Source organism: Oreochromis aureus, linkage group 18 (genome assembly GCF_013358895.1).
Source record: "Oreochromis aureus strain Israel breed Guangdong linkage group 18, ZZ_aureus, whole genome shotgun sequence".
NCBI lineage: Eukaryota > Metazoa > Chordata > Actinopteri > Cichliformes > Cichlidae > Oreochromis > Oreochromis aureus.
The window spans coordinates 15,884,388-15,893,303 of record NC_052959.1 but is presented as its reverse complement, the minus strand read 5'-3'; the positions used below and the strand labels follow the sequence as shown (position 1 = coordinate 15,893,303).

Genomic DNA, 8,916 nt, shown 5'->3' with positions numbered 1-8,916 from the left:
GAAATATTTAGAGATGAGCATATTTAGGATACACGTGCAGGACCAAAAATCTTTGTTTTCAGGTGGAGAAATAAAAGCAGCTGATCGGTTGATCGACTTCAGGGGTTAAAGGTTTGGTCAGAGGACAAAACATTCTGCAGCACAGAGTTTAAACTACATTTAAGAGAGAAAAAAAGTTTTTAATGCAGTAAACCCCAGCATTCTGGTCTCAGGACTAACCAGCCACGTGAAGAGGATTTTGGTGTCTGAATACAAGTATTTATGGCACAATGTGAAAATACTCCACTACATGTAAAAAGCCTTGCAATGGAATATCTTCACAGTCATGCTGAAGTTAACTTAAAAAAGAAAGAAATAAAAAAAAAAAAATCTAAATATTGGTTTCAGAATATAACTCTGGACTGCTTAAAATAGAGAATTTAATAGACTGATGTGATGTTTTGCAGGAAAGAATGGATTTCCTAAAATATTTGTTGTAGAAACATCTTTAAAAATAGTGCAAATATTTTAATTTTTAGTAAATACGGTGGAGTAGAAGTATAAATGCCACCAGACTTTATATAGCACACAAAATATTGTATTTCTTGAGAAAATGTCTTTATGTTGCAATTTGTTTTTAAATTTTAATATAATTCTCTTTATACTGTGGCATAAACGTTTAATTCAATATTTACAATTATTCAGCCTCTAAAATCAGAACCTGCAAACTTTTCTTTTCTTTTTTTTTTTTGGAAAAGTTGCAGTTTGTGTGACCCACTTGGGAGCCGTGTTTACAGAGTCAATATTACCTAATGCAAGCACTAAGGTTCATGCTGATTTGCAAATTTGACCAATAAGACCGCTTCCTTCATTCTCAGCCATCAAATATAGAGATATCACTTAATACCTCTCATAATACATTTCATGTTTAATGACGCATGTTCGGTGGCGTAACTTTGGAAGATCCAAAACGTGATTCTGGATGGATTTAATACTTAATGTAGCAACAGTACTGTATTTGTTGTATCTAGAAATTACTTAGTATTTCTGGAATTAGGAGACATAATATTAATTTACCACTCACAATGAAGTAATCAAAACAAAATATTATTTATTATTGTTAACTAATTAATCTCATTTTTACAGCTCTGCAGAGGACTGCACACCATCCTGCATCCACAGCCAAAGCCGGTGTAAGTGAAAACTAATCTATTTTTTATTTTGCATCATCTGCTTTTCTTTTTTGCTTGTGCATTGTTTTATTATCCAAATTCATTTTTATTCATGCAGTTTTTGTTCTGTGCTGCTGTGTCTGTGTGCAACTTTAAATGTCTTACCTGGCTGAAGCAGGTAAAACTTAAAGGAACAATAGGAAACCTAAAATAATGATTTTTAATAACAGAATAAGGTCCAGTGAAGATGATGAGTAGCAGCAGTAGCTTCATTATCACTTATATCAATTTTAGCCATTAATAAAATTGATCATTTGAACAAAAAGCACAGCTCTTCCATGCATAAATTTTCCTTTTTTTAAAAAGCAAAACAGGAGGGAAAGAAATATTTATGCAGATTTTGCTCCCAGCTCTAGATATAATAACACATCATTTTGGAATAGGTGATTGCAAGTACTAATATTGCTATGGTTAAATTTACTTTACATTATGAAGAATTAGTTCAGCCATCTTATCAGGGTCTCTGATACTGTATTATTCACCATCAGCTGGGAAATCAATATGATAACCCTGAGTATTGAGAAATATTTACATCTAAAATAAACCCATTCCACAAAGAGGACAGTTCTGAGTAGGGAAAGTTTGAGTGCACATTTTGAAGGTGTTGTGTTGACCTTAGAGTGGGCTTGCAGGAAGTACGGCTAAATAATACAAGCAGGGAAAGTACAGCTTGCAAAATGTGTTTTTTCAGGTAATCAGCACAAATGTGTGACTTGGAAGATAAACTAGCAAAGCTGAAATGTGTACAAAGGTGAGTCTGCAGATTACACAAGTCTTTATTTTGAGAGATTAAAGTCCTCAAAATCAAGATAAGCTTACTTTATAGACTTATCTATGAAGTAGAAACTGATCTCCTGCCAAATAAATTTGCACCTTATCAAATAGTTGTAATACGCTGATAAAAACCATATTTCTGTGCTTTAGACTATCAGTTACATTTATCATTATTATAATTTTGTATTTAACTTTATTTTAATAAATCATGACTACTTCCCATTCTAATCAGCAGGACGAAACAGTATGATGATGTGGGTCATGATGCTCAGAGCACACTTCACTGGACATCTGTGGGAGATGCAGGGCAGGAACCTGGCACCGGTTGACTGTCTTTCTTTGGCTGTGTTTGTGCATGCATGGTGAGCATTTGTGAGGTTTTGTAGTTCTTTTTCCTCCCCAGATCTTCAGTTCCTTCACTTCCTGCCCACAGTACGTATATGAATTTGTGAGTGATGAGTTTTTATGTTTTATGCAAACTTGGCATCATGATTGCCCCATAGCTGAGCCATCATACTCCAGCTTTGTGACACAGCAAAAACAGGGTCAGGACACAGCCGGGGGAAGGGGGCTGTAGTGTTTGACTGGTGGAGGAGGAGGTGGTGTTGTGAATGACGGCCTCCTTGTAAGAAAATCCATCAGTCAGTGATACAGAGAGGGTCGGAGTCCAAGTAGCGCCAGGCTGCCATTCACTTTTTGTGGAATGATTGTATTAATTGTAGGACTAAATCCCACGAGGAGACACAGGAGTCCAGGTTAATCATTTCTGTGTATAAGCATCTCTTTCTATTGCTGGAGTGTGCAGTGTGTTTCTATCAGGTATACACTGGACAAATATTGCTCATTCAGCTGATCTGATGCGGTATTTGCTGCAAAGGTTGTTTATTTTCTTGCCCTGTTTTGTGTCATGAACCTAAAGAACTCAGATGAACCAGAAGAAATACAAATGAGTGTTGTGGGCGTCTGAGGTCTGTAGCCTGGAATTGATCTTGAATTATTTTAGCCCTCATTATCTGTCTTGTAGTCTGCAGTTGAATCTGAATGCTGTGCTTTTGTTAATCCTTGCTGACACTTCACTCAGAACTAATTGGGTCATGACTTGTCTTTCATTTGTGTCAATGGAAAATTGTACTTAGTAGTCAGTATAATCTTTTAATGGTATAAGTTTCCATATATGCTTAGAGGTGTATAATCGATTGTGTAGTGATAGGATGTGTGATCTTTAGTAGGCTTTGTGTGATTCCAGAGTGTTCTGGTTTTCACACCCACACTCTGGGAGCATGGGAGAGGTCATACCTTGTCTTATTGTTTTATGGTAGGATAAACGTATCCATGCCTGTTTTAGGCTAAGTGCATTTTGTTTAGATGAACTGCTGGACTTCCAGGCCAGTAGGTTTAGGGAAGTCATATATGGGGTCATGCCTTGACCACACACCTAAACATCCACATTCCAATGTAAGGAACAAACACCCACTGATGTATAAATAAAGGCCAGGGCAGTTTCAGAGTGCGTGTCACAGAGCCCTGCTCTGTGCTGCCCTCGTATACAAGTAAAACTGTGTTTCTCCTCTCTGATTCTCAACTGAAGAAGTGTTTTAGAATAATTCTCCTGACAATTTGATTCCACAAAACTTTATTAATCCTAACAGAAATTAATTCATCATGGTGCTTAACTCCTGCCACACACACTAGAATTAAACATTTACTCTATAAAAAAATCAAAGAAGTTTATTGCTGTCAGTCCCATCTTTAAAGGACTTTGAGGTGCTTGATAACACACCTGGCAAGCCCGTAACATACCTGTCCAGCTTTTGCAGGCAGGACCGTTTCTTGTTATAAGATCAGAAAACAGAACCAAATAAAATCGTCACACAGTTCTATATTTTTATATGTGGCTGTGAACATGAATTTGAACACCATTATTTGTCTTTGTAGCTTTGTGATTTAACTTTCTGAAGTGTAGGATTATTGCGAAGGACTGCGTATCAGAGATTATTGTTCGCTAAGTCATTCTGACTGTGCTGAGTCAGAGGAGATAAGCTTATCATCCACGGCTGTTCTCCTAGAGTACACAGAGCTGGGGAATGACAAAGTACTGTAGTCTGCATAAACGGGTGAGCTTCAAGAGCAGATGCTGTGTTTTTTTATGGTCATCTTTGTTTTTATGGTTTTGTTCCACTGCGCATGCAATAATCCCTTCAGGTGCAGGTGAAATGCTGTGTGCTACTGTAAGATGTGAAGGCGATTTCAAGGCAGGCGTTTGAGTGAGAGGCAACACTGGAGTTAACTGTGACACATGAGCCAGGAGTGATTCATCTTGATGCCCACACATGAGTACACTTTCAAAAAACATCCATCTCCTCCATCAGGAATCAGAGACACCGGGCTCCTCAGTTATTCATACTGTTATTACGTCACTGATAGAAATGGTGACTTTAATTGCACCTCCAGTAGAGATTGACATTAAAGTGGAAGGAGACATATTCAGAGCTGCTTCTCTGAGACCTGAACAGCCGTCATTCTGAATTATTCCTGTTATACAGTCAACTCCAGGAGGTTTTGGGCAATGTCACCACACTGGAGTTTAAATAAACAATGAAGATGTTATTAGATTGAAGTGAAGACCTTCTGCTTTAGTTCAAGACATTGAATAAAATTATTGTGTTAACTGTTTAGGAATTTCAGCGATTTTTATAAACAGATCCCCATTTTCAGAGGCTCATAAGTGGTTTTAAGACTCACAGGTACTTTCAAGGCAAGTTGAGGCCTGTTCCCTCATCATTTCATGATATACTTGGCAAAAGATCTGGATTTCACTCAAGTCTGAGTGCAGATGATGTCATGGTTAACCTGTAGGGAAATGATAGGAAGACTGGAGGATCTTCCTGAAGTGAGTTACTCAGGTGTGTTTTGGGAAACTGGCAGCCAGTTATTGAAAGATATATGGTGGTACCCTGCTTCTTTTTGCTCCTGGGCATTTTCAGATATTCGTATACTTTCCCCAGGATCTGTGTTTTTACACAATCTATTGCAGGTCTACAGAAAAGCCACTGAACCTCCATGCTAGGTTTTCGTTCTGGCATACACAATTACATGCAAGGATCTTATATGAGCTAATTTGCATCTCTTCCTGTTATGAGCTGTACTCAATGGATTTCAGTAAAGTTGTAGTAACTTGTTGTAACTTTTTGTTGTTTGAGTTAAATCCATTTCATTAAGAGTACAAAAGACAATGTGGAAAACCTGTAAGAGTCTAAAAACTCTCCAAATATGCATAAATATAAGTGGGTACTCCATGGAGGTCATAAAATTGGGACTCCTAAGGAACAAATCAAAGGTCACCACATCAACAGCATCTTCACTGGAGCTCCTATAAAGTTTTCAAACTCTGAAAAAGCTCCCCAGGAGACAGAGAAGACTAAAATCCCAGTCTGGGTACTGGTTCATGTGATGTCCAAACTGAACTTTATGTCTAAACTCATCCCAAAGCTGGCTCACTGTTTATTAACTGTTATTGATTCGTTCTGAGAATGAGCTAAGAGGTAATCAGACAACTGGGGTCACCAGCCTTTTATGCAACAGACAAACCCTTTGAACAAACAAGGCCTGAGGGCTGCTGTCCTGCTGCGTCATTAAAATTTCAGCACCGATTAATCAACTCGGCTTCAGTGTGAAATTAATTTAGGTCATTGCTACTGGATGTGGGGTTTTAAACTGTTGCTCCTTCTGTATTTGGAGGTACCAGAAAATCAGCAGGGGAACAACATAATTTCTGTGACTGACAAAGTGAAAAAGAAAATCCATCAGTTTTAAAGAGTTTCCTGCTCTGATGGTGTGGTTTTGGAACGCACAGTAATCTCAGACTTGCGAAACTCCTGATGGGCTTAACGATTTTTCGTGGGGGGAAATGGGTTTAGCCGTTCTGTTTTAGTCAGCGAAAAAGTTTCCCTTCACCCTCCTGTGTTTATTCACCCTTGTCCTTTACTCAAAAAGCAGGAGGTGAACGAATGATTGTCTCATACTGTATTATCCACACAGCGAGGAGAATGAAACAGACTCAAGAGTCCTCATCTGTTTGCACAGCTGCACATTGTACTCTTTCGCCTCTGACCATTTCCTCCCACAGCTGGCACTGTTAATAACAATTCTAAGGTGTTGTCCAGGGATTTTTCTTTTGGAAAGATCTAATTCTGATCTATGAGTCACAGCAGTGGTCACGTATTAGTTTAAAAAGACCAGACAACTGTTTCTAGGTGGGTGTGACAAACAATATGTCAACCCATCAAACTGGAAATAATTGCTGTAACACAAAAAGTTGATGCCAGTAATGCAAGAGCATCAAGTCTTGTATTAACTGTGAGATTTCTTATCTGTCAAGAAAGATGTTTTGATTCAGGGACAAAATTTGAAGCAAACATTCAATTTGCAGCACATTTTTTATCTTAGTTGGGCCGGACCAGTGAAACTCCCCTTTCGGTTAGTAAAAACAAGTTTAACTACACACTTGGCTGTGATGTCTTAATAAAAGCAGCCATGTAATTTCAACAGTATATCTTAGTTTTTCTATATGTTAAAGAAATGCTGTTTGGGCTTAAACTGCAAGAAATAAATACATAAAATTACACAACAACGTCTGGTAGCTCAGACTGTGCTCTAATTACAAAACATGAAGTTTCTGTTAATTCACAGAAAATATTTTTTTTGTTTTTTTATTGTGAACCCACTTTAAAAAAAACCTTTTTTAATAGCTAATGGAACTTTTCTGTCATTTAATTGTTTATCTGTCACTTAATTACTTTGGCGTTGTATGAATGGCCATGGAGGAGACTTTATCAGCAAGAAAAATGAATTAAATCTAAATCTAATCTTCCAGGACTGGACGCCTGAGTGAAAAACCTAAACACTGAAAAATCTCTGGGAAGGGAACAGCTCATACTCCACCACAGAAACCCCTGCACCAGTTAACACGTGCATGACTCCAAGTGACGAAACGTTTCTCCCACTGAAAACGCTACGTCCAGATGAACAGAATCAACTTTTGGACATTTACTTACCTTGATGATTGAGAATGCATCAAGATACTTCCTAAAACTTTTTTTTTTTTTTAATAAATCTGAACACAGTTAAAACTTAAAACGCTGCTTATAAAATATTGGTGTCAGTGTCTTTTTGGTCTTAGTGGTCTTTTTCACCTGCTTTCGGGGACTTGTTGGTATTTAAGGTACGTTATCACCACCATCTGTCCATATTAAGAAACACAAACCTGCTCAGTCTGAACAGACACGCAGAAAAGTCTTTAACAGCCTAACAACACAAAAAGAATCAAAATACACCGCTCCAAAAAAATAAAATAAAATAAAAAAATTACAGGAACACTTAAATCACACATTGGGTCTTGATGACAAAATATTCAGGCTGAAAGTCTTTACTGATACACACTGTGTAATTTGCTGAGAACAAAATGATGTAACAAAAGCCAGTGGAAACCAAAATCATCAAAACCATAAATGCTGGATTCAAAATCACACCAAAAAGTTCTAAATTTAATTCAGAGTCATCAGACTAATCTGGCTCAGTAATGTTTACAACCTCAATGTGCCTCCATGCACTTCAGACATCTGGGTATGCTCCTGGTCAGACAGTGGATGATGCCCTGGTACATCTTCTCCCAGATCCTGGATCAGAGCATAAGTGAGGTACTGGATAATCTGTGGGACTCATAAAAATTGTGCTCGGGCCATGAGACCTATGCCTTTACCACCCTGGCTACACACTGCCCACACGAGGTAAGGCATCACTCTGCACCAGCAAAAGGTGTAAAAGTGAATCTGAGGATTTCATGTCTATACCCAACAGCTGTTGGCTAACACATGGAGGTCTCTATGCAAGGAAATCCCACTTGAGTCCACCACTGCCCAACCTGTCATACTAGATAATGTTGCAGAAAACATTCACCACAACGTCTTCAGACTCTTTCATGTTGTTTAAAGGTTCTCTGCTCTCATCTGTGGAGAGAACAGGGCACCAGTGGCTAACCTGCAAGCTCTGGTGTTGTCAGGCCATCACCAGTTGAGCTGCTCAGTGCTGTTAGCACACGTCCTACTAAAAACTGCTGGGTATTCATGCCACCCTCAGGTAGTGTTTCTGATGTGTTTCTATCAGAAACATGCTCAAGTATCCCAGTGGAACTCATTTTGTAGGGCTTTGGCAATGCTCCTCCAGTTCCTTCTTGCATCAAGAACCAGATACCAGTCCTGCTGCTGAGCTGATGCCCCCTCTGTGGCTCTGTCTAGTTCTCCTTGTGCAATAACCCATCTACACCTTCAAGGCTGTACTAGGAGACAGAAAACCTTGCAACTGCCTGTTTGCATATGCTATCACAGAAGAGCTGGACTAACTGGTATCATTTCATGCTACCACTGTTGGCAAGGGCACTTCCAAAAAGGAGAACTAGAGGAAAATCAGTCAGGAGCAATAGTCTGTGGCCTTCCCTGCACAGGTGGGAGTTGCCTGTCCAGTGCAGCTGTTGTCACTTCATCTGGACCAAACCAGGTGGATGGATCCCCATTAGGAGCTGTGGCTACTAAGTGAAAACCCCTGATGTTTAACCATCCTTGTTATACTGTGATGATCAAGTGTTCCCGTCATTTTTTTGAGAAGTGTACATTACACATAAGATGTAAAATACTCTTACTGGTATCACCGAGGCTCCATGAATAAAACATGTCAAAACGTAGTATGGACACACTAAAAATGCTTAATCTTTAAAGTGAGGTGCACTACAAATTTGTGTTCTCAGTAGTTCCAGCTGAATCTGACGTTATTTACTCTGTTAGCTGTTCAAAAGTTTGGGGTTTTAACTTTAAATTAAAGCCACACAAACGATTCAAAATAATTAAAAAAAAAAAAAAAAGATGAAGCAGAACCTCTC

The 8,916-nt window shown here is 38.6% G+C and overlaps 1 long non-coding RNA gene across 3 annotated transcripts; it reads left to right on the top strand.

The window, feature by feature from the left end:
• Positions 1–806: 806 nt before the first annotated feature.
• LOC116316957 lies at positions 807–7,149 on the top strand. Of its 3 annotated transcripts, XR_005609067.1 has the most exons (4): positions 807–979; positions 1,126–1,172; positions 2,221–2,347; positions 6,859–7,149. It is a non-coding gene; the product is annotated as an uncharacterized LOC116316957 (long non-coding RNA). The 3 variants fall into 3 exon arrangements; XR_004199211.2 differs by having other exon boundaries at positions 807–1,172; positions 2,218–2,347; XR_004199210.2 differs by having other exon boundaries at positions 809–1,172.
• The last annotated feature ends 1,767 nt before the right edge of the window (positions 7,150–8,916 follow it).